This window comes from Erinaceus europaeus, chromosome 8 (genome assembly GCF_950295315.1).
Source record: "Erinaceus europaeus chromosome 8, mEriEur2.1, whole genome shotgun sequence".
Taxonomy (NCBI): domain Eukaryota; kingdom Metazoa; phylum Chordata; class Mammalia; order Eulipotyphla; family Erinaceidae; genus Erinaceus; species Erinaceus europaeus.
In genome coordinates this window covers 55939918-55964826 of record NC_080169.1, presented here as the reverse complement: position 1 = coordinate 55964826, position 24909 = coordinate 55939918, and the positions used below count along the sequence as shown (strand labels likewise).

Here is a 24909-nt window from a genome sequence, read left to right as displayed (position 1 = left end):
CATCTTTAAGTCTTATTCTTCTCTGTGCCTCTAGCTCCCCCTTTCCTTTGCATTTCCTATTCAGCCTCCAAGACCAGGCCTTCTTACTCTGATGTGTCTTTGTCTGCCCTTTTCTGCATTCTCTCACCTTACACCTGCATTTCTGAAGGAAAAAGAAAAAGAAAGAAAGAAGTCTCTTTGGCTTATCCAATCAGACAAAACACTTCTTTAGTACTTGCCTGACTACAGGCTCTCCCTTGTTCCCTCCACCCAGGATGGTGACACATAATAAGTCTCCCCAAATGCTGTTGCATCATATCACTTCCCTTCTCAGACATCTGAAGTGACCTTTGATTTCTTTCCACCACAAGTCTAGACTCCTTTGTTTGAATTTCACAGCCTTTCACAATCTCACCCACTCCTACTCGCAGTGTTCCTCTTTCTACATTCAGATTCAGATTCTTTTTCTTATTATTAATATTGAGTTACAAAATTATGAGACAACAGGGTATAATTCCACACTGTTCCAACCACCAGAGTTCCAAGTCCCCATTCCCACCACTGGAAATTGCAGTAGCCCTCCCAAGGTCACGGGGATGGGTCGACTAATCTTTCTATAACTAGTTTGTATAGTTTATACATATTTGCCCATTTCTTCCATGGTTCTGCCCTCTCCTCCCCTCCTCAAACCTACACCTACTGCCACTCCTGAATGCCCTTCATTTTTCCTCTTCTTTATCCGAGTCCTGCTGAAATTGGAGTTCAGAGCCCTCTGATCATCTTCCCCTAACACTTCTTCCCCTCTGAGAATATGGATCAAAATTCTTTTTGGGGTGAAAAAGATGGGACTTCTGGCTTCTATAATTGCTTCTCAGCTGGACATAGGTGTTGTCATGATAAAACTAATTTGAAGGTACATATGCATCTCTATGTTCAGAGCCGCATTATTCACAATAGCCAAGTTATGGAAGAAATCTAAAAACCCTTCAACAAATAACTGAATCAAGAAGTTATGGGGGTGGGGCTGGGGAAACAGCATAATGACTATGCAAAAGACTTTCATGCTTGAGGCTCTGAGATCTCAGCTTTATTCCACAGCACTAAGAAATAAAAGTGGAGCAGTGTTCTGGTATTTCTCCCTCTCTCTATATTTCTCTCTCTCTCTCTCTCTCTCTCTCTCTCTCTCTCTCTCCCCCCCTCTCTCTTTCCTTCAGAATTATCTGGCACTACAAATCCACTGCTCTTGGCTCCTTTTTTCCATTTTAATGGTTAAGTCAGAGAAAACTTAAGAGGGGTGGGGGAGGTAGACAGGGAGAGAGAGACACCTGCAGACCTGTTTCGCCACTTGCTTGTGAAGCAGGTGGGGAGCCAGGGGCTTGAATCCAGATCCTTGCATGGGTACTTATGCTTCTTACTGTGTGCTCTTAACCTGGTATGCCACTGCCTGGCCCCTCTCTCTGTGTATTTTTGTCTCTGTGTCTCTTTCATTAAGGTAAAAGAATAAAAATACTTTTAAAAAAGTTACAGGAAATATACTCATTGCAGTACTAGTGAGTAATTTAAAAAGACAATATATCCTTCAGAACAAAATTGATGCAACTGGAGGTGGTTATGCTTAGTGAAGTGAAGATCCACTTTTTTCTAAAGATGTCCATTAAGGCACAAATGTGTTCTAAGTGATAGCTTCAGCTGTCATTTTATTTTTAGGAAACTGATTCTAGCAACAAATGTTTACTCATGGATCCAATTATTAATTATTTAGCATCTTTAATGTTCCAGATATCATTCTACACCCTGGAAATTCAGATGCATCTTTATCATCAGAGCTCAGGGGAAGTAAGCAAGGGTTCTAGAAACAAAATCACAATTTTGAATGTTGTTACTCTCTCCTTGGCCTTTCTCCAGTTCTACCGACCCTACTAGATCTATCACAGTTCCATTCACCTTCTCCAGCTATATACCATATTGATCTCCTTCCACAAAAATTCTGTCTTGAAAACTTTTAAATCCTGGACCCAGAGAAATGCTTATTTGCATAATGCCCTGCTTTGCCATGTATATAACCCTGGCTCAAGCCCACCCCCACCACATTAAAGAAAGCTTCAATGCTGTGATCTATCTCTGTCTGTCTCCTACAAAATAAAGCTATAAGAACTTTCAAAATCTGATGTTTGACTACAGAAGTAGGCTTAGTGTACAATTCAAAACCAGAAGTACATAATATGAAGAAATCTTCCCATAACCCAAGTCATTGAATATAGCTGCTTTCCATTAGTACATAATCCTCTAATATTTTACTTCTTTGCAATTATCAGTATGTATTTGTCTTCATCACAAAATGGCCAAATTACTTACAAAATTATGGTTTTGACAATATGCCTAGAGAGACTATTGGATTCTTGTGTTTTTGCAACATTATGGAAAATATTTCACAGTCATAACATTTACCAATGTAAAGCATGCAGTTTATTGGTATTGTCAATGAATTGTGCAAACATCACCACAGTCTAATTCTAGAACATATTCACCACCTGAAATGAAACCACATACCCACTAGCAGTCATTCTTCATCCCTACTTCCCTACATCTCTTAAAATCCCAGAAAGCCACTGACCTATTTTTCTGTTTCTGTAGACTTGGGATTTCAGAGTATTTCACATAAGTAGAATTATACAACATGGCCTCTTGGTGACTGACTTCTTTCACTTCCTGTGGTGTTTTTGAGATTCAAATACTGCATCAGTATTATATATATTCAACTTGTACCCCAAGCAACATTCCATCCTATAGATAACACCATATTTTACTTACCTGTGTTTCAGTTAATATGACCTATTTCCTTTGGCAGCTATTATGAGTAAAGTTATTGAATGTAAATTATCTATTCCATATAACATTACCACCAGTAATGTATTAGAACTCCAACTGCTTTACATCTCATAGGCTTCCCTTATTCATTCATTTATTTATTTATTTATTTTACTTTTCTACTTATTCTTATCAACAGGGCTTCACCATTCTCAGTTGACTTTTTCAGGGAGAGAGAGAGAAAGAGTCCATAGCCAGACTTGAACCTGGGTTGTATGTATGGCAAAGCAAAGACACTATCCAAGTGAGCTACTTTTCCTATGGCTTTATAAACAAATGCTTATTTCTTGCTCATATCCTCTGTCCATTATGAGTCATCAGGGGTTCTGCCCAGGGACACAAACTAACAGTGACTATATCTGCATTCCTGCTTTCCTCTTACTCCATCACATTGAATCAGGGAGAGCACATGGTGATATAGCTACTTAGATGTCCACATTTCGTTGGTCAGACCAGGTCAGGACACCATGTTTAACTCCCAGGGGAACTAGGCAGAGTATTCCACTTCCTAGTTCCCCTGGGTATTCACTTCCTAGAATGGCATTCTTCTGAGGTACAAGAAGACAACAGAACTGGAAATTAGCTATTAACACTAGAAACATTAATAAGTATTTGATTAATGGTAAAACACTTCTAGGGGAGGGTGGAATACATTCCTTTTAATTTTCTTCTTGGATCCAACCAATATTTAAGAAGGATTTCCAAGGGGAGAAAATAAGTCTGAAGACAAAATTGAAGCCTTGTGTGGGCATCAGGCATGAAAAGGCAGACAGACAGAGAACTTCTATGGGAAAGGATTGCAAACTTCAGTAGTGAGAGAACCATTATAGTGAAGTGAACTGTTTCTCATGTGATATTCCTTACCAAGTTCCACACATCTTGATCTAAAAAAAGACTGAACACTTCAAACCAGTGAACTCTTCCTCGGTCTCCTCTGTGCATGATCTTGTGTTGGATGCTACCCCCCAATGACTTTGAAGTCACTGAACTTTCCTTTTGTGCTCTGCTCCTGGTAGTGCCTCTAGTCTGGTCTCACTGACAGCATGGTATTTTGCTTTTGACCTGTGTACAATTTTTGGCTCTTGTTTACCACTGAATATCATCAGTATATGTATCTAATTTACCCAATATCTTTTATCCAAGTGTCATGGCCAATTGGTTTCATGAGTCACTAAAATAACCACAATATGGTTTCCTATACCTTTATTCAGGAATCACTCTACAGCATCCCATTTTTCTGGGTACTTACAAGCAAAGGAACTGAACCTCTATTATTATCTAAAAAGAAGATATGTCGACTTAAAATAGTTTATATTTCAATGTGACAAATTCAGGGGCTGGGTGGTTGTGCACCTGGTTAAGCGCACATGCTCCAATGTGCAAGGACCTAGGTTCAAGCCCCTGGTCCCCACCTGCAGGAAGAAAGCTTTGCAAATGGTGAAGCAGTGTAGTGGGTGTCTCTCTGTTTCTCTCTTCCTTTGTATCATCCCAGTCCCTTTCAATTTCTGGCTTTCTCTATACAATAAATAAAAATTTAAAAGATAATAAAATTTTTTAAATCCAGTTTTTCCTTAAACTTTATCTCCTTTAGCTTAATTGTAGGATTATAAGTCTGACAAGTACTTAGGAACATATATGTTCTTTCCACAGTATTACTTAAAAATTTACACCAACTGACAATCAGATGACACTACGTATATGTATATGTCCATGTGTATTAGTGTGCAGAAAGGCTAATCAGAAAAGGGGAAATTTGAAGCTTTCAGAAGGGAAAATGAGCTATGGTTTTATTGCAACTAATCAGATAGAAAACTGTGGTCAGAAAGCCTCCATGTATTTTGGTATTGATACTCTTTAGTCTCTTCTTTACATAATACTCTAAAGAAAAAAAATCACATAAAATTGAGTTGTTCTAAAGTAAAATTATATGGATGATAGAACTGAAGCAATTCAGAGAACATTCCCTTGGACACTAAAACCAGCAAGCAGATCAGTAGGAGGAACAAAGTAGAGGGACAGTTACATGTGGTTGCTATGGCAACATTGTACTAACTAGAATAAGACTGAAGAATCCTGATTCATCACTCCACATTTCCCTTTTCTCTTCCTAACTGGTTCCTGAAAATTTGCAGTCTTTGGGGTTTTGTGCTGCCAAGTCAAGTCACAGAGGGACAGCATGTTAACCAAAGATAGATGTCCCTTAGCAAGGAGGGCATATGTGATTCATGTGTCTAGAATGAACAGAATATTAAATAAGTAAGGTTTAATCAGGAGATGAAAGTGAGCAAAAAAAAAAAATCATCAAATTGTCAAGAATCTCAGCCACATTCTGACATTCCGCAACTCTGAGATGACAGAATCAGAGTAAGACCATGGAAGTTCAGTTAGTCTGTGAAGAGCAGATATGGAAAACCAACCAGAGCTGGGGGTTTTATAAGAACTACTTCTGGTGGGGGTGGAAGAAATGGCATTTAGTATAATGGTTATACAAAACGACTTTCATGGTAGAGGCTCCAGAGTCCCATGTTCAATCCTTAAGACCACTATAAGCCAGAACTGAACAGTATTTTAGCCATGCTCTTTCTCTCTCTTCTTCTCTTCTTTCTCTTCCTCCCCCTCTCTCATATGCAACATACATAGTTATATATATTTCCACTGGTAAAGGACACAAAGCCTTTCCCAGAGGAGTGGAAAATGAGAAGTGATTCCCCAACAGCTTCAGCTTTTTCAACTATAAAATAAATTAGAATGATTTCCATATAACTACATAGCCTTTAAGAAAAAAAATTATTGATGTGTGATCGATCTTTCAATTCAGTTTTTTTCTCAAAAAATCCTGATGAGTTATCTCAGCCCTTTCTGAGAGGGTTGCATGGGTCACAACATCAAGAGCAATCATGAATTCTTAGCTGATGTTGTCTTTACCTTGAAAGGTAAAGAGAGGCCTACCTATAGGCTATAAATTAAAGTGAATATTGATGGTGTTTAAACTAGTAAGACTGGCTAGCAAGGAATGCATTTTTACTTACTTTTACTCTTGGTTAGTGCTGGCACATCACTGAAAATAACTTTAAAGAAAAAGGAAGGAAGAGTGGAATGTGTTTAGGGAAAAGAGTCTTTAATTTAGCTCATTATACTCTTAGAATCACTTATTTAAATCTCTATGTAAGGACTCACAATGAACATTTATGTCTCTCTGGTTGGCAGTTGCCTTTATTAGACAGAATGGCCCAGATTCAACTTCTTCTGAAGGACATAGGATACATAAATTATTGGAGACATTCAGTTTTTCAGTTGACTGGTTATAATTTTATTATCTGGTAGTCATGGAGGAAATCACATAGACACTTTTTTTTTTCCTCCAGGGTTATTGCTGGGGCTCGGTGCCTGCACTATGAATCCATTGCTCCTGGTGATCATTTTTCATTTTATTGGATAGGACAGAGAAATTGAGAGAGAAGGGGGGAACAGAGAGGGAAAGAAAAGAGAGACACCTGCTTCACTCCCTTTTTAAGCAACCCCCCTGCAGGTGTGGAGCTGGAGTTTCAAACTGGGATCCTTGCATGGGTCCTTACACATCATACTTAACCCAGTGAGTCACCACCCAGCCCCATCACATAGACTTTCTTGTTTTAAATTTTTTAATATTTATTTATTTTTTGTTTTCCTTTTTGTTGCTTTTGTTGTTTTTTATTGTTGTTGAAGTTATTGTTGTTGTTACTGATGTCATCATTGTTAGGACAGAGAGAAATGGAGAGAAGAGGGGAAGACAGAGGTGGGGAGAAAGATAGACACCTGCAGACCTGATTTACAGCCTCTTTCAGGTGAGGAGCTGGGGGCTCGAACCAGGATCCTTAAGCTGGCTCTTGCACTTAGACTTTGTCCCTTTATTCAGTATTATTTTTTTTTAGCTATCAGATTTATCACTGAGACTCATTGCCTGCACAAAGGTCCTAATACTTCTGGTGGCCTTTTTTCTTTTCTTTTCTTTTTTGAGGCAGAAAGAAATGAAAAGAAGGAGGAGGTTAGAAGGGGGGTAAAAGAAAGAGGAAGAGACACCTGCAACACTACTCCACTACTCATGAAATCCCCTGTGGCTGGGGATCCAGTTGAACTCAGGTCCCACAGTCCATAATGTATACACTCTACTGGGTGCACCATCATCTGGCCCAAACCTCTTACTCTTAACAGGTTTGTTCCTAGAGTGGGAGCCTTGTTTAACAGAAATTACTTTCCAAGTATTTAGCTTTCATGGGTGCTGTTTCTTCTACATTTTGTTCTAAATTGACCAACACTTTAAGTGACTAGATGGTGGAAATGTTGCTTCATTGTTTTGCACCCAGACATGGTAATCCTGATGTTCCTGACCTGAGAGTCCATAATTTAAAAGGTCAGTAAACCAACTGAAGCTGTATGAAAAATATCTGCAAGCAGATATGCAGATGAGATTTTTCTAGAGAGAACTCCTTGGTTTTCATTTGGTTCTCAGATTTGATAGTAATTCGAAAAGATTAAAATTATCACAGTGTGGAGAGTTGGGTGGTAGTCTATTGGCTTAAGTACACGTGGCGCGAAGCACAAGGACCCAAATAAGGATCCTGGTTCGAGCCCCTGGCCCCCCACCTGCAGGGGAGTTGCCTCACAAGGGGTGAAGCAGGTCTGCAGGTGTCTATCTTTCTCTCTTCTCTGTCTCCCCCTCCTCTTTCCATTTCTCTCTGTCCTATCCAAAATGACGACATAAATAACAACAACAATAATAAATACAACAATACAATGAGGTCAACAAAAAGGAATAAATAAATACTTTTTTAAAATTATCATAGTGTGTTCTCTATGCCATTTCTCTTGTTGACAGTTCAATTTATCAGTCTTTGTCTCCTGAGAAGCTGGTGAAAGTAGGAAAGAGGGGCAACATTAAAGAGAAAAATATTTGGTAAGAAAAACTGTACTTTCTGATTCTGAATAAAAAACAATCTGCCCTACTGTATAGCACTGTGACATTTCCATTTTAATACTATTAAAACCTCACCAACCAATACATACAAAATTTGCACATTTTACTAGAAGTAAGTTTACCTAAAATAAATGTTATGTATATTAATATCTTATTGATGACTTGTGTGTCTAAGGATAAAGTCTACTGATATCTACAGATCACTTTAAAGTGAATCAAAATAGAAGTATGAATCAATTTAGAAAGATAAACAGCCATACTATAAAGCAAACATTTCAAAATATAGATTATGTAATCCATGTAATGGACATACAACACTATGTAGTTCTTTGGCTCTTCTGTATTTTTGAAAATGTTGCTAACATCTTAGGAAAACATATGGCTTAATATTTATAGTATATGCAATTATATAGGACAGCAGGCAGAACAGAGAAGAAAAATGGTGATGGAATTGAGATATTTGTTGAGTCAATTTGAAACGATTCTTTAGTGCATAGAAATAAACTTAAAAAGATTAAACTTCAGTACAAAGACTTTATGGTCCAATGGAACTCCTGTGGCACAAGTTTATGTCCAAATATATGTATACAAATAGGTATATCTCTGTTTGTATAGTGCTTAGCAGGATAGTTTTCTCAGCAATGACTATGGCTGTACATGTTTTCTGAACTTTGTAGTGTGTGCCTAGTTTTACTTGGAAACCATTCTCATAAAGTTATTTTTGTCATTAATTGTTTTCCCACTTCAAAAAAATTGTTTGCTTGATTTTGAATTATTAATTTTAGAAAACTACATGTACTATATCTAATTCATATCTATTTTATCCAGATTACGCACATGTAATATTTGGACAGTCTTTTCTTTTTTAATTGGGGGCTAATGGTTTACAGTATAGTCTTTCACACATGGGCACAGCCTCTCATCTCCCCTTGATAGATGTCTGGGAGACATTTGTTCCCCCACCTAAGATCCCCTGCCCCATCATATACCACAACCCCAATGTCTCTTCATCCTATCCCTTTCCATCCTGTCCTTTTCAGTCCTTCCCCAGAGTCCTTTGCTTTGGTACAATACACCACACCACGTTTCACCTTATGTTTTCCTTTATTGTCTTTTTTTCTTAAGTTTCAAATCTGAATGTAATTATTCAGTATTGGTTCTTCTCTTTCTGTATCATCATACTCAACATGATATCTTCAAGTTCTGACCAAGGTAATTGCAAAGGAGATAGCCTTGTGAATTTTAATGACTGCATATTATTTCATTGTGTATATATACCATGCTTTCTTAGCCACTCATCTGCCCTTGGGCATCTGGATTGCTTCCAAGTGTGGGCTACTACAAACTGTGCTGCTATGAACATAAATGTGCATAGACCTTCTTTGGTAGGTCTCTTTGTTTACCCTGGGTATATCCCCAGGAGAGGGATTTACAGGTCATGAGGTGGCATTTGGATCAATCTTCAGACTGTTTTCCACAGTGGTTGAACCAATTTACATTCCCACCAACAATGGAGGACACTCCTGCCCCCACTCCAAGCCCCTCCACCACCTTCTTTTCTTTACTGGGGGGATTAGTGGTTTACAGTCAATGGTAAAATACAGTAAGTTGTACAGGTGTAACATTTCTCAGTTTTCCACATAACAATCTACCCCCCTCTATGTCTTCCTCTGCCATAATGTTACAGGACTTGAACCCTCTCCTCCCTCACCCCAGAATCTTTTACTCTGGTGGAATACACCAACTCCAGTCCAAGATCTGCTTTGTGTTTTCCCTTATGTTCGTATTTCTCAATGTCTATGAGTAGGAGCATTCCATATTCATCCTTCTTTTTCTGATTCATCTCACTTAACATGATTCCTTCAAGAGCCATCCAAATGAGGTGAAGAAGGTGAATTCACCAATTTTAATCACTGAGTAGTATTCCATTGTGTATATATACTACAGCTTAACTCAGGTACTCAGCTGTTGTTAGACATCTGGGTTGCTTTCAGGTTTGGGGTATTACAAATTGTGCTGCTATGAACATAGGCATACACAAATCTTTTTGAATGAGTGTGTTTGGTTCCATAGGACATAACACCAGGAGAGGAATTACAAGGCCATAGTAGTCCATTTTTAGCTTTCTGAGAGTTCTCCAGATTACTCTCCACAATAGTTTGACCAATCTTCATTCCCACCAGCAGTGTAGGATGGTTTCTTTGTCCCCACAGCCTCTCCATCATTTGTTGACATTCTGTTGTATGACATTCTCCCAGGAGTGAAGTGGTATCTCATTGTTGTCTTTATTTGCATTTCTCTGATAATCAATGACTTGGAACATTTTTTTCATATGTTTATTGGCCTTTCAGATCTCTTCTATGGTGAATATTCTGTTCACATTGTCTCCCCATTTTTGGATGGGGACATTTGGTTTATTTGTTGCTGAGTTTGGTGAGCTCTTTATATATATTTTATATATTTTGGCTATTAGCTTTTTGTCTGATGTATGGCATGTAAAGATTTTCTCCCATTCTGTAAGGGATCTCTTTGTTTGGGTGGTGTTTTCTTTTGCTGTGCAGAAGCTGTTTAATTTGATGTAGTCCCACTGGTTTATTTTTGTTTTAGTCTTCTTCATAATTGGATTTGTATTATTAAAGATACTTTTAAAATTTAGATGGAAAAGAGTTCTACCAATACTTTCCTCTAAGTATCTGATAGTTTCTGGTCTAATGTCCAAGTCCTTGATTCATTTGAAATTTACTTTTGTGTTTGGTGAAGTATACTGGTTAAGTTTCATTCTTATTCATGTCTCAACCCAATTTTTCCAACACCATTTGTTGAAGAGACTCTCCTTTCCCCATTTAATAGCCTGGACAACTTTTTCAAAGATTAAATGTCCATAGGTGTGGGGGCTTACGTCTGGGCTCTCAATTCTATTCCACTGTTGATTGTGTCTATTCATGTTCTAGTACCAAGCAGTTTTGATTATAATTGCCCTATAATACAATTTGAGATTTGGGAGTGTGATGCCTCCAGTTCTGTTCTTTCATCTCAAGATTGTTTTGGCAATTCTAAGTCTTTTCTTGTTCCAGATAAACATTTGTAGCTTTTCTTCTGTTCTCTTAATAAAATTGGTTGGCATTTTGATGGGAATTGAATTAAATTTATATACAGCTCTGGGCAGTATATTAATTTTAATGATGTGAATTCTTCCAACCCATGAACATGGAATATCTTCCCACTTCTTTGTGTCTTTTTCTATTTCCTTGATTAGTAACTCATAATTTTCAGTATACAAGTCTCTCACTTTTTAAAATTTTATTCCTAGATATTTTACTGTTTTTGTTCTTATAGTAAAAAGGATTGCTTTTTGGATTATTTCTCCTTATTCTTCCTGTTCTCCTCCTCCTTCTTCTCCTTCTTTTTTTTTTTTAATATTTATGTATTTCCTTTTGTTGCCCTTGTTGTTTTATTGGTGTAGTTGCTATTGATGTCATTGTTGTTGGATAGGATGGAGAGAGGAGGGGAAGACAGAGAGGGGCAGAGAAAGATTGACACCTTCAGACCTGTTTCACTGCTTGAAGTGACGCCCCTGCAGGTGGGGAGCAGGGAGCTCAAACTGGCATCCTTACTCCAGTCCTTGCACTTTGTGCCACATGCACTTAACTCGCTGCGCTACTGCCCGACTCCCTTTTCTTCTTCTAACTTAGTGTTTGCATAGAGGAATGCCACTGACTTTTGTATGTTAATTTAGTAGCCTAACACCTTACTGTATTGCCTGGTAATTTCCAAGAGCTTCCTGTTGGATTCTTTAGGTTTTTCTAGTATACTATCGTATCATCTGCAAATAGTGAAAAGTTTGACTTCTTCTCTTCCAATATGTATCCCTTTAATTCGTTGCTCTTGCCTGATTGCTATGGCAAGAATTTCCAATACTATTTTGAATAGTAATGGTGATAGTGGGCAGTACTGTCTAGTACCTGATCTGAGGGGGAAAGCTTCCAGTTTTTATGCATTGAATATGATGTTGACTGAGATTTACTATATATGGACTCCACAATCTTTTTTAAATTAATTTTATTAGTGATTTAATAATGATAGACAAGACTGTGTGATAAGAGGAGTACAATTCCATATAATTCCCAGCACCAGAGTTCTGTATCCCATTCCTTCCATTGGAAGCTTCCCTATTCTTTATCTCTCTGGGAGTATGGACCAAAATATTCATGGGGTACAGAAAGTGGAAGGTCTAAATTTTGTAATAGCTTCTCCACTTGACATGGGCATTGGCAGGTCAATCCATACCCCCAGCCTGTTTCTTTTTTTTTTTTTTCCCCCTTTTTGTTGCCCTAGTTGTTGCAGCCTCGTTGCGGTTATTATTGCCATTGTTGACGTTGCTTTGTTGTTGGATAGGACAGAGAGAAATGGAGAGAGGAGGGGAAGACAGAGAGAGGGGGAGAGAAAGACAGACACCTGCAGACCTGCTTCACCGCCTGTGAAGCGACTCCCCTGCAGGTGGGGAGCCGGGGGCTCGAACCGGGATCCTTACGCAAGTCCCTGCGCTTTGCGCCACGTGCGCTTAACCCACTGCGCTACCGACCGACCCCCTACCCCCAGCCTGTTTCTATCTTCCCATAGTGGAGTAGGGCTCTGGGGAAGTGGAATTCCAGGGCCCATAGGTGAGGTCATCTGTCTAGGGAAGTCAGGTTGGCATCATGGTAGCATTTGCTACTTGGTGGCTGAAAAGTATTAAGATAGAAAGCACAGCAAATTGTTTAATGGTCAGGGATCTAAAGTAAAGAATATAACAGATGAGATTTGGTGTGCTACTGTTGGAAGAAGCTAGGAAGTCTATTTTAGCTATAGTCTTATGGGCCCATGACACTGATTTTTTGCCTGGGCCGGACAACTAATATGCTAAAAATATTGGGTGTGCTAAAAGTATTGTCTGGGAAGATAGTGTCAGAATTTTATGTATCTTAGGAACTTGTCCATTTCTTCCTGGTTCTCTACCTTTGTGACATATAGTTGTTCATAGAAGACTGGCATGATACTTTGGATTTCTGTGGTATCTTATGATATCTCCTCTTTCATTTACAATAATACTTATTTTAGTCTTCTCTGTATGTATGTGTGTGTGTGTGTTTGTGTGTGTGTGAGGGGGGAGGGGCTAAGAGTTTGTCAGTGTTGTTTACTCTTTCCAAGAGCCAACACTTAGCTTCATTGATCTTTTGGATGGTTCTCTTATTTTCAATCAGAGGGCTTGTTCTCTATAAGTTTTTTTTGTTTTGTTTTTTTTTTTTAGCTTAATCACTCACTGGTGACCACAAGATAAAACAGGGCAAAGGATAGATTGCACAGTGGTTATACAAAGAGACTTCCAGGCCCAAGGGTCCAAAGTCCCAGGCCTGATCTTTTGCTCCACTGCTAGCCAGAGTGGAGCAGTGCTGAGTGGCCTAGTGAGTCCCCCAAGAAACCCTGGCTGCATTCTGATTCTTAGTGGATCTTCCCAGCCTATCAGGAGAGCTATGCAGAAAGAATCCTATTCCACATCCATATCCCCAGATCACCAGCAGGGTAGATTTTATCCTTACTCACTGGCAGAACCCACTGTTGTAATTTTGTGAGTCTTAGGTGATTTCTCTCTCTCTCTCTCTCTCCCTCTCTCAACTTCCTTCCTTCCTTTCTCTCTCTCTCTCTCTCTCTCTCTCTCTTTCTTTCTTTATTTCTTTCTTGTCCTTTTGTTGCTAAAACTCAGATGCAGAAGTGGTGTGTCTCAGCTGGCAAACTCCCAGACTGACAGCAGTGGTTCCTGAGTATGGTCTTTTAGTCCCCGGAATCTCTCCCTCAACCCCTTTCTACCCATGAGCTACATGTGTTTGCACTCACCTTTGGCTTGGTGAGTTCCTGAAGATACCCTGATCATAAATTGTTGAACCTTCAGGTGATTATCATTGTTTTTTGTAGTTGATTGGGGAGAGCAAATTGAAGCTACAGCTACTGCATAGCTACACCTCTGAAAGTCTCCCCTCTCTGTCTTGTATTTTTTTTTTTATGATTTTTTTAATCTTTAGTAGGGGATTAATGTTTTAGATTCAAAAGTAACTACAATAGTTTGTACATGCATGACATTTCTCATTTTTCCACACAACAATACAACCTCACTACGTCCTCTACCATCCTGTTCTAGGACCTTTTAGTCTTTTACTTTGGTGCAATACACCAACTCCAGTTTAAGTTCTGCTTAGTGTTTTCTCTTATGATTTTTTTTTCAACTGCTGCCTGTAAATGAGATCATCCCATATTCATCCTCCTGTTTCTGACTTATTTCACTTAACACCATTTCTTCAAGCTCCATCTAAGATGGGCTGTAAACAGTGAAATCACCATTTTTACTCTGAAAATGTCCAGTAGTTCTAGTTTATCTATCTCATTTAGCTCCCTCCTTTCTTTATTGATTTTTCTGCCTGGATGGTTTATCAAGTTGAAAAAGTGGGGTGTTGAAGTCCCCTACTGCCGATCAGGTGTCCGCACTATTACTGTGTTGCTATTAATATATTGCTGCAGCTCTTTCAGCAGATGTTTGGTGTATTCAGATGGTCTCTCCCCTGGATGCATAGATATTGATAATCATTAAATCTTGACTGATTGATCCTCTGGGCACTAAATAATGTCCATCCATCTATCTATCTATCTATATTTTTTGGCCCCAGGGTTATTACTGGGGCTCAGTGCCTCCACTATGAATCCACTGCTCCTGGAGGCCATTTTTTCCCTTTTGTTGCCCCTTGTTGTTTATCATTGTTTTTGTTATTATTGTGGTTGTTATTGCTTTCATTTTTGTTGGATAGGACAGAGAGAAATCGAGAGAGGAGGGGAAGACAGAGAAGGGGAGAGAAAGCTAAACACCTGCAGACCTGCTTTACCTCTTGTGAAGCAACCCCCACCCCAGCAGGTGGGTAACTGGGGGCTCGAACTGGTATCCTTATGCTGGTCCTTGCACTTAACCTGCTGTGCTACTACCCGTTTCCCCATCCCGGTCTTTTAAAATTTTATTTATTTTAAGGTCTATCATGTTAGTTATGAGCATAGCTGTTCCTGCCCTTTTTGTTTGTTTGTTTGTGGTCCATTGGTTTGTATGGTAGTTTTCCATCCTTTCACTTTGAGTCTGTGTTTAGTTGAGCTAGGTAGGATTCCTACAGACAACATATGGTTGGGTTGTGTTTTCTGATCCATCTTCATACTCTGTACATTTTAATAGGTGAACTCAGGCCATTGACATTTATTGATATCAAAGACTGAAGATATTTTAATGCCATTCTTGTAGAGTTTTAGAGTGTTCTTATATATGGCCTATTATGATGATCTGATTATTTGTAGGAGACATTTCAGAACTTCTTTCAGGGCAGGCTTGGTGATAGTTGATTCCTTCAACTCTTGCTTGTCTGAGGTTTTTAGGCCTCCATCTAGTCTGAATGACAGTCTAGAAGGATACAGTCGTCTTGGTTGAAAGCCTTTCTCATTGAGCACTTGATAGATACCTTGTCATTCTCTTCTGGCCTGTAGTGTTTGTGTGGAGAAATCTGCTGCTAATCTTATGGACTTTCCTCTGTAGTTGACTCTTTGTTTTTCTCTTGCAGCCTTCAGGATCCTTTCTTTATCCTTATTCCTTTCCATTCTAACTATGATGTGTCTTGGTGTCTTTAAGTCTGGGTTAATTGTTTGGGATCCTCTGGCCTTCTTGAACCTTTATGTCTTTTATGTTGTCTAGACTAGAGAAGTTCTCAGCTATTCTGTCCTAAAGAACGTTTTCTTCCCCTTCTTCTCTTTCTTCCTCTGGTAAGCCAATAATGCATATATTATTTCTTATGAAGTCATCCCATACGTTTCTGTTGTTGTTTTCAGTATCTCTTAATCTCTTTTTGAGATCTCTTACTTCTTTCTTAGTTTTCTCTAATTTGTCCTCAGTATTGCTAGTTCTGTTTCCTGCCTTATTTATTCTATTTTTTTCTCCCTTCTGTTGTTTTCTGTAGCTCAGCTATTTTGTTACCCTGTTCTGATACTATATTAGCTTGTTCAGCTAGTTGTGTTCTTAACTCAGCTATTTCAGCTGTCAGCTCTCTAATTATCTTAAGATAGCTAATGCTTTCTTTCAGAATCTCATCTATTGTTTCTGCATTTCTGATGACAATTCTTTCAAACTCGTTCCTCACTTCTGTGACTAATTTCTTAACTAGTGTTTTGGATGTTGATCTCATTCTTCTGTGTTTCTACCTTTGGGGTGCTTTTAGCTGGACCTTTGTCCTGGTTCATTTCTCCAATGTTTCTCTTTGGTTTAACCATTATTATTGTGTGTTATGAGTCCATCACTCAGTACTTTTCAGTCCACTGATCACTCTTGCCTAGATTGACTTGTGTCTAACTAAGTAAGGTACTTAAAGAGTTCACAGTTGTGGAAATTAACAGTTGTTTCAATGTTATCTCAATCTCTGAGTTGAAGCACAGTAGCTATTAAAGCCTTTTTTGTTCTTTTTCTTCCCTATAGGCTATTGTAGCCTGAGGGCTTTTTACCTATATTTAGGTTTTTTTTTTTAGCTTAATCACTCACTCCTGACCAAGAGATATAGTAGGGTGGGGGAGAGATAACACACTGGTTATGCAAGAGACTCCCACACCCCAAGGATCCAAAGCTCCAGAATCAATTCAGGTTCTCTTCCAAGCTGGGCAACACTGCTGGGCCCTGTGAGTTTCTAAACAAGTCCCGTTTATAGTCTGTAGGTTCTGAGGCAATTATTCACCATGTTTTCTACATGAAGTTACTTAACTGTATCCTCTATGTCTTTTCTAATGTAAGCCATTTTCATCATTGTTTTTATTTGTATTTATTTGATTCTCAGTGACTTTGATCATTTTTAATAAGTCTGTTGGCCATTTGGATCTCTCCTTTGGAGTGGTCTTTGCCCATACCCTCCACATCCATTTTTCAATTGGATTGTTTATCCTTTTATTGTTAAGTTTTTTTTTTTGAGATCTTTGTGTATTTTGGTTACTAGTCCTCTGTCTGATGGATGACACAAAGATTTTTCTTCCAGTTGAGAGCAAGAGCTCCCCATTTTGAGAGTTCCTCCATCTTAGTGACTTGCTTTACAAGTAAAATACAGTACAAGTTGAGAAACATGCTGACCTCTCCCACAGGAACACCGATTCATTGGGCAGCCACAGATGACTTGTTTGAACTTACAAGAATGATGCAAAATAAGTGTTTATGTGACAGTTTGAATTTTTGAAATACCCACTGAACTTTACCAGCTCATTTTGCTTCTGTATACCTATTTTGCTGAGATAAAGATTGATGTCATAGATAGAGATTAAAGTATATTGTTTAGATAAAGATGTAATGTATAACGTGTGCCCTTTGTTTTGCTCAAGATATTGCTCAAGATGTAATGTGTAACTGTTTTCCTTAGATAAAGTGTACATTCTGCTTGTGTAACCTCCATCCCTTGAGAGTATAAATCAGTGAGTCTCAGAGTTGCTCAGGGTTCCTAGCCCAGGGAGCCATCCCAGATAGTGAACCCTCAGCTTTCTTGGAGAAGCAGAGGTCCCCTGTATGTGTGTCCTGTGTGTCTGTGTGAATAAATCTTTAAACATTGCTACTTTGTCCGTGTCTGTCTTGGTTTGCAATAGGCTTGGTCAGTGGCTTCCTAACGCACTGTATGGGGCATTTCTCTGTTATTGTAGTGATTCCTTTTGTCATGCAGAAGCTTTTCAATTTGATATAGTCACACTGGTTTATTTATTTATTTATTTATTGCTTTCCTTTTCATTGGATTTGAATCAATAAAAATACATTGAAGAGAATTCTGCCAGTGTTTTCCTGTATCAGATGGTTTCTGACCTGACATTTAAGTATTCTATACATTTGGAATTTACTTTTATATATGGTTAAATGTTGTCATCCAGTTTCATTCTTCCTCACTTTTTAATCCTGTTTTCCCAACACTATTTGTTAAAAACTTCCTTTTCTCCATTTGTTGGCTTTGAGTATTGTTAAAAATTAGGTTTGCACAAGTGTGGACAATAATTTCTGGGTTGTTAATTATATACCACTTGTTTGTGTGTCTGTTTTGGTTCCACTACCAGGCAGGTTTGGTTTTAGTGGCCCTAATATGTTTTGATCTCAGCAAGTGTGATGCTTCCATTCCTGTTCCTTTCTCTTAAGTATTGCTTTAGCTACCCTAGGTATATTCTATCTCCAAATAGACTTTTCTACCTTTTATTCTATTAACTTGAAGAGACTTGGTGAGACCTTGATAGGGATCTCATTAAATCTGTGTATGGCTCTAGGTAAAACAGTCATTCTGATGATATTAATTCTTCCAATGCATGAGCATGGGATGCCTTTCCATTTTTTTGTACCTTTTTCTATTTTCTTGAAAGTGTCTCATAGTTTTCAGTATAAAGGTTCTTCACTTCCCTTGTTGGGTTTATCCCTAGACATATGATTGTTTTTGTTGCTGTGGTGAATGGAATTTATTTCTGAATTTCTTCTTCTAACTTGGGGTTTGCACAGAGAAGTGTGCTTATTTTTATATGTTAATTTTGTAGCCTGCTACTTACTATATTGCTTAATGATTTCCAGGAGTTTCTTATTGAATTCCTTTGAATTTTCTGTGTATACTATTGTATCATCTTCAAATAGTGAAAGGTTGACAAATCCTTGGCCAGAATGACAAAACAAAAAAAAAAAAAAGAGAGAGAGAGAGAAAGAGTACCCTTACTCTCTAAATTGAACAATAAATGAGAGAGATTACAACTTAGAACTTAGAAGAAATGAGTAAGTTTCTTGAAATACAGAATCTTCTGAGACTGAACAAGAAAGACCTAGAAGCAAATTAAAACAGTCATCAAAAGCCTTTTCAACAACAAAAGTTCAAACACAGGCAGTTTCACAAATGAATTCTATGTATCTACCAAGGAAGAGCTAACACCTCTACTTTTCAAGATATTCCAAAATAGTGAAGACACAGGAATACTTCCTTTCACCTTTTATGAATCCAACATCACCCTGATACCTAAAGAAGACAGAGATACAACTACAAAATAAAACCACAGATCAATATCCCTGATGAGTATAGATGGGAAGACATTGAATAAAACCCTAGAAACACAATTACAGCAGTACATTTAAAAAGTTATACACTGGGAGTCGGGCGGTAGCAAAGTGAGTTAAGCGAATGTGGATGCACAGTGCAAGGACCGGCATAAGGATCCTGGTTCGAGCCCTCGGCTCCCTACCCGCAGGGGATTTGCTTCACAAGTGGTGAAGCAGGTCTGCAGGTGTCTATCTTTTTCTCCCCCCTCTCTGTTTTCTCCTCCTCTCTCCATTTCTTTCTGTCCTATTCAACAACAATGACATCAATAATGACTACAACAATAAAACAGCAAGGGCAACAAAAGGGAATAAATAAATAAATAAATAAATAAATATTTTTTTTAAAAAGTTATACACCATGTCCAAGTAGGATTTATCCCAGGGATACAAGACTGGTTCAATATATGTAGATCAATAAATATAATTCACCACATCAACAAAAGGAAATCCAAAGACCATATTACAATTGCAGTAGATGCAGAGAAATCCTTTGACAAGATCTAACATCCCTTCATAAAAAAAAACAAAATGTGGGGATAAGTGGAAAATTCCTCAAGCTAGTTGAGTCTATATACAGCAGACCTCATACCCAGTGGAGATAAACTTAGAGCTTCTCCTCTATGGTCAGGAGCAAGACATGGCTTCCCACTGTTTTCATTATTATTTAGCATGGTCTTCAAAGTCCTAACCATAGCAGTAAGAGGAGAGACAGAAATTAAAAGGAAATAGAACAGACACTCTTTACCACACTATATCCCAGATAACTAAGGAGTTGCTATATTAGATATTTACATTTTGTCAGATGTACATGACTCCTAAAAGCCACCTTACTACACTTTGTCTTAATAAAGAAATACTGAGAGAGATGAGATTTATTTTACCATGATACTTCAAGCAAGAGTAGTTTTATATCCCACTTGCACCAAAGTTATTAATAACTGATGATGGGAAATAAAACCTGAATGCTTGTGATTTATAAAATGGAAGATATTTTCCATTTAAGCATCTTAGGCTCATTGTATGTAGCACTTTATGCAGAGTCACAGAACCTAAGAACCATAAAAAGCCAAAGCCACAATAGATGATTGGAGCACATACGATTAGTTCTCTCCCGGGAGTCAGGCAGTAGCACAGCAGGTTAAGTGCAGGTGGCACAAAGCTCAAGGACCAGCATAAGAATCCCGGTTCAAGACCCCAGCTCCCCACCTGCAGGGGATCGCTGCACAAGCTGTGAAGCAGGTCTGCAGGTGTCTATCTTTCTCTCCCTCTCTCTGTCTTCCCCTTCCCTATCCATTTTTCTCTGTCCTATCCAATAACAATGATGTCAATAACAACAACAATAATAACTACAACAATAAAACAAGAGCAACAAAAGGAAATAAATAAATAAATGTTAGTTCTCTCCCATCTCCACAGGCAATTTGTATATTTCATGCTGTATATGTTATATTTTATAGTCAATTTTCAGATAGCACCGTTTCTTCTCCCTTGATATCATAAAGAAACCAAATCACTAGGTTTTTTTCTCCCCCTTCCAAAGAAGTCCATGCTCAAAGTTAGAACTTTTGCAAAAGAACAAAGTACCATGAAACAATGGAGGCACTTAGGCCACAACTTTAGTGCCAACAGACTGGAAAGCAAACAGTTTAACCCAGACAAGACATGACTTTGTTCGCTAGCATCTGTGTGAACAGGAAATAAGATCTTTCTGGGATATATTTTAGCTTACAGGTACTGAAGAGATGTCACATTCCTGACTTACCACATCGTGTGTGGGATTCTGGTTTAGAGCAAGCAAAAGGGTATTGTATTGTCTCTCCCAGTAAGACTTCATTTTATTTAACTCCATTAGTGCTTTTGTTTCAGTCTGCCACAAGTAGATACTAAACAAACATGAAGCATTTTTTAATCCCATGAGCCTGGTGCATGCTGGCTTCTGTCACTGTATTCTCTAGCTCTGTTGCCAATAGAAGTGAGAGATTGACCCCAAGCTTGTAACCACTGTTCTTTGCTCTGCCATGAAATCACTGAGTTGTTGGCATTGATCTGCTTTATACCAGGAGGAAACCAATTGTGTTGATGTAAACATCTTATTCATCAGAAATTAGAGTCTTCACATTTTTTTTTCTTGAACTCAATCTCCTAGTCCACATCCTGCAACCACAGTGAAGCAAGACAAGAATGTGGTGATGATGTTCTCTAATTTAGTACAGTTGCTCTTTAAAAGAGTTGATGGTATTTCAGAAGTCTGACCACTATAATTTGAAAGTCTGTCTGAGGTTGTGTGTTAATCAAAAACAGTAAATCATGTTTGCGTTATAAAGGACATCAGCATAATAAAGCTATATGTTACCACATACTTTTTCTCTTAAGATATAGGACAAATAGACACATTGAGCAAAACTATTTATCAGGCATATAAGACATCTTTTTTGGTGCATGAAAATGTCCAAATTATCCCTGTCAGCTACACTTGTTAAATTACAGTTGTTAGGAAGAGGCTTCTTTTTTAATATCACTTTGTTGGGTGGTGGGGTGCTAAGTTAATTGTTTACAGCACAATTGTTGACATATGAGTGCACCTTATCTCCCCATGGTAGGTGTCTAAGACATGCTCTCACTCTCAAACTAGGTCCTTTTCCACCATCATGCATCAGAAGCCCAAAATCTCCCCTCATCCCTACCACCCTAAATACCCCCTTCTTCCCTACAGTCCTTTACTTTAGTGTAATGCAATGCAAAGTTTACTTTGTGTTTTCTCTGTTTGTCCTTGTTGCTATATCTTATTTTATTTTATTTTATTTATAAAAATGAAACACTGACTAAACCATAGGGTAATAGGGGTACAACTCCACACAGTTCCCACAACCAGAACTCTGTATCTGATCCCCTCCCTTGATAGCTTTCGTACTCTTTATCCCTCTGGAAGTATGGACCCAAGATCATTGTGGGATGCAGAAGGTGGAAGGTCTGGCTTCTGTAATTGCTTCTCTGGTGAATATGGGTGTTGACAGGTCGATCCATACTCCCAGCTTGCCTCTCTCTTTCCCTAGTGGGGTGGGGTTCTGGGGAATCAGAGCTCCAGGACACATTGTTGGGGCTGTCTGTCTAGGGAAGTATGGTTGGCATCATGCTAGCATCTGGAACCTGGCAGCTGAAAAGAGAGTTAACATAAAAAGCCAAACAAGGGGGGTCGGGCGGTGGCGCAGTGGGTTAAGCGCATGTGGCGCAAAGCACAGGGACCGGAGTAAGGATCCGGGTTCGAGCCCCCGGCTCCCCACCTGCAGGGGAGTCGCTTCACAGGTGGTGAAACAGGTCTGCAGGTGTCTATCTTTCTCTCCCCTTCTCTGTCTTCCCCTCCTCTCTCCATTTCTCTCTGTCCTATCCAACAACGAATTGTGTCAACAAGGGCAATAATAATAACCACAATGAAGCTACAACAAGGGCAACAAAAGGTGGAAAAAAAAAAATGGCCTCCAGGAGCGGTGGATTCATGGTGCAGGCACCGAGCCCAGCAATAACCCTGGAGGAGGAAAAAAAAAAAAAAGCCAAACAAGTTGTTGACTAATCATGAACATAAAGGCTGGAATAGTGCAGATGAAGAGTTGGGGGGATTTCCATTTTGTAGATAGCTAGTAGGCATATTTTAGTTATATTCCAAACGGCCTGTGGCTATACTAGTTTTTTTTTTTTCCCTCTTGCCCAAGTTTAGGGCAAGGTGCTATAGGGACTCACAAAGGGGTCTATTGTGTTGTTCCTGATAGAGATGACCAGTAACAATGGAGAGAGGAATTTATTCGAGGTCTAGGCCCATCATTTCTGTTTGGGAATCTCAGGACTCCCCAAATAGGGCCCCAGGTGATGGGGTGGCCTGATACTGACTAAAGAGTTACCATTAAAGTATGCCAGCCTCTTGCCTTTATTCAGCTTTTGCAGTCCTTGATTTGATAAGGTTAGCTTTGGAGTGAGTGAGGGAAGTATAACAGGAAGTAGGTGAGGAGGGTATCTAAGTCTAAATAGACACTATTTCATTATGAACTTTATACTGACTCACTGTAGACTATTGTGTACTTTTGCTTTCAGGTATATATTTTGCCCTAATTTATGGATACATGTGAACATATTGCCCTATCTCATGGGACTTGGTCTATCTCTATATTTTGGGACTTTGTTATTTAATGAGTCACCTGGAATGGAATTAGAGAATCCTATGAAAGGAAAGGTCTCACTCAAGTAATGAGGCTGAAGGGTTGATATTCCACACCTGACATCTCTGGACACAGTTTGAAGTAAAGCATGCTGTGGTGGTACTTGTTGCGTTAATTAGGTTGGAATCAGCAGATGCAGTATATCATTTGGTATGAATTGAGAGAAGCATACAGGGAAGTGAGCCCCACCCTAGATGTTCCAGGACTGGGGTAAATATAGGCTCTATAGAGGAAGCAGGAGGTTCCTGCTGTCTCAGGGTTTAAGAAGACAATAGATAGTTGTTGCTATAATCACATTATTTGGCAATGGGTTAACTTTTAAAAATCCCTTTGTTAGGATTTGCTGTATGATACACATCACCATAATTTATGTCCTTTGTCAGTATTTATATATAGCTGTGCCACCTGCTTCTGTTCTCCCTGGTCTAAGCTTTTAAGAGAGTCAACATATCAAAGACTCAGCCTATGGTCTGTACATTAAAAAGTTTGAGACATTCAATCAATTTTCCCCTCTCATATTAATTAAATAGTTACTTCTATGACTACAAACTAGGTGTGTACATAAACACCATTCCCACTACCAAAAGACTGTGTCCCATCCCATCTCCCCCGCCCCATGAAGTCAAACATCCACCCTCTCCCTCAACCCAAGGTTTTTACTTTGGTGCCCTACTCTTGGTGTTATTCTTAAGTTGTATTAGTGAGTGAGATCATCTGATGTTCATTCTTCTCTTTTTGGCTTATATCATACAACATGATTCAGGGAATAAGTTTCTATTGAGTCCATTTGGAGATAACTCTTCAGTGCTCAGAAATACATTTATATAAGGTTACCCAAAATACAGACCCTCACAAGCAGACTAAGACCTTTCATCACTGAGTGGTACAAAACTTGATTCTTTGTCAGCAGTTACAACAGTCATTTGAAGAACCATTGCACCACTGCTTGATAGCTTTAAGTTGATATGTGGAAAATACAATTGTTTTCCCACAGACTTGATAGAAGCAGGTTGTGTGTGAATAGTGTGTGTCTGACTGCCTTTGTGTTGGAACTGGGGTCTCCCAGATCAAAAGTTTCTAGGGCTGGGTGGTGGTGCAGCCTGTTGAACATATGTTCCCATGTACTGCTGGGATAGCCTGAGGGTGCTTTGTCCCCAGCACGTGGAGCCAACCTAGGCTGCTGTGTGGGAGAGGGATCAGGAACTCGTGTCAGACTAGTGTTGCAAGAGAGAGACTCTGGTACTCATGGAGCGGGAAGGCAATCCAATGTGTTTAATCAGAAAAGAAGATTCTTTTATACATCCCAAGAAGGAAGCGGTAGGGTGTGACTAGGAGAGGGGGCAGAGCAAAAAGAGAGTGGGACCCAGTGGGGAATAAACCAGTGTCCTACAGGCAGGGTGGGTCTCAGGTAACACAGTGATTATGTAAGTAGACCACAGCATTAAGCAATGGAGCAGGGGGTAGCTGGCATACTGCTCTACAATGTACAAAGACCAAGATACAAGCTTCCGGTACAGATGAGAAGCTTCCTTCAGGTGCAAAATCCCTTAAGTTCTGAAGCAACGCTGCAGGAGTCTTAGCCTCTATCTATCATCTATCTATCTATCTATCTATCTATCTATCTATCTATCTATCTCTATCTCCCTTTCTCTCTCTCTCTTTCTCTTTCTTTCTCTATTCCCTAACAATATCTATCAAATAGATTGATTAATATTTTTAAAAAGAAGCTTCTAAAAGGCATTATCACAACATGCAGAATAAAG

At 38.9% G+C, this 24909-nt stretch overlaps 1 protein-coding gene across 3 annotated transcripts in view; it reads left to right on the top strand.

Moving 5' to 3' along the window:
• CDK14 (cyclin dependent kinase 14) overlaps positions 1–24909 on the top strand; it is a 722913-nt gene that overhangs the window by 678139 nt on the left and 19865 nt on the right. The window lies entirely within an intron of this gene.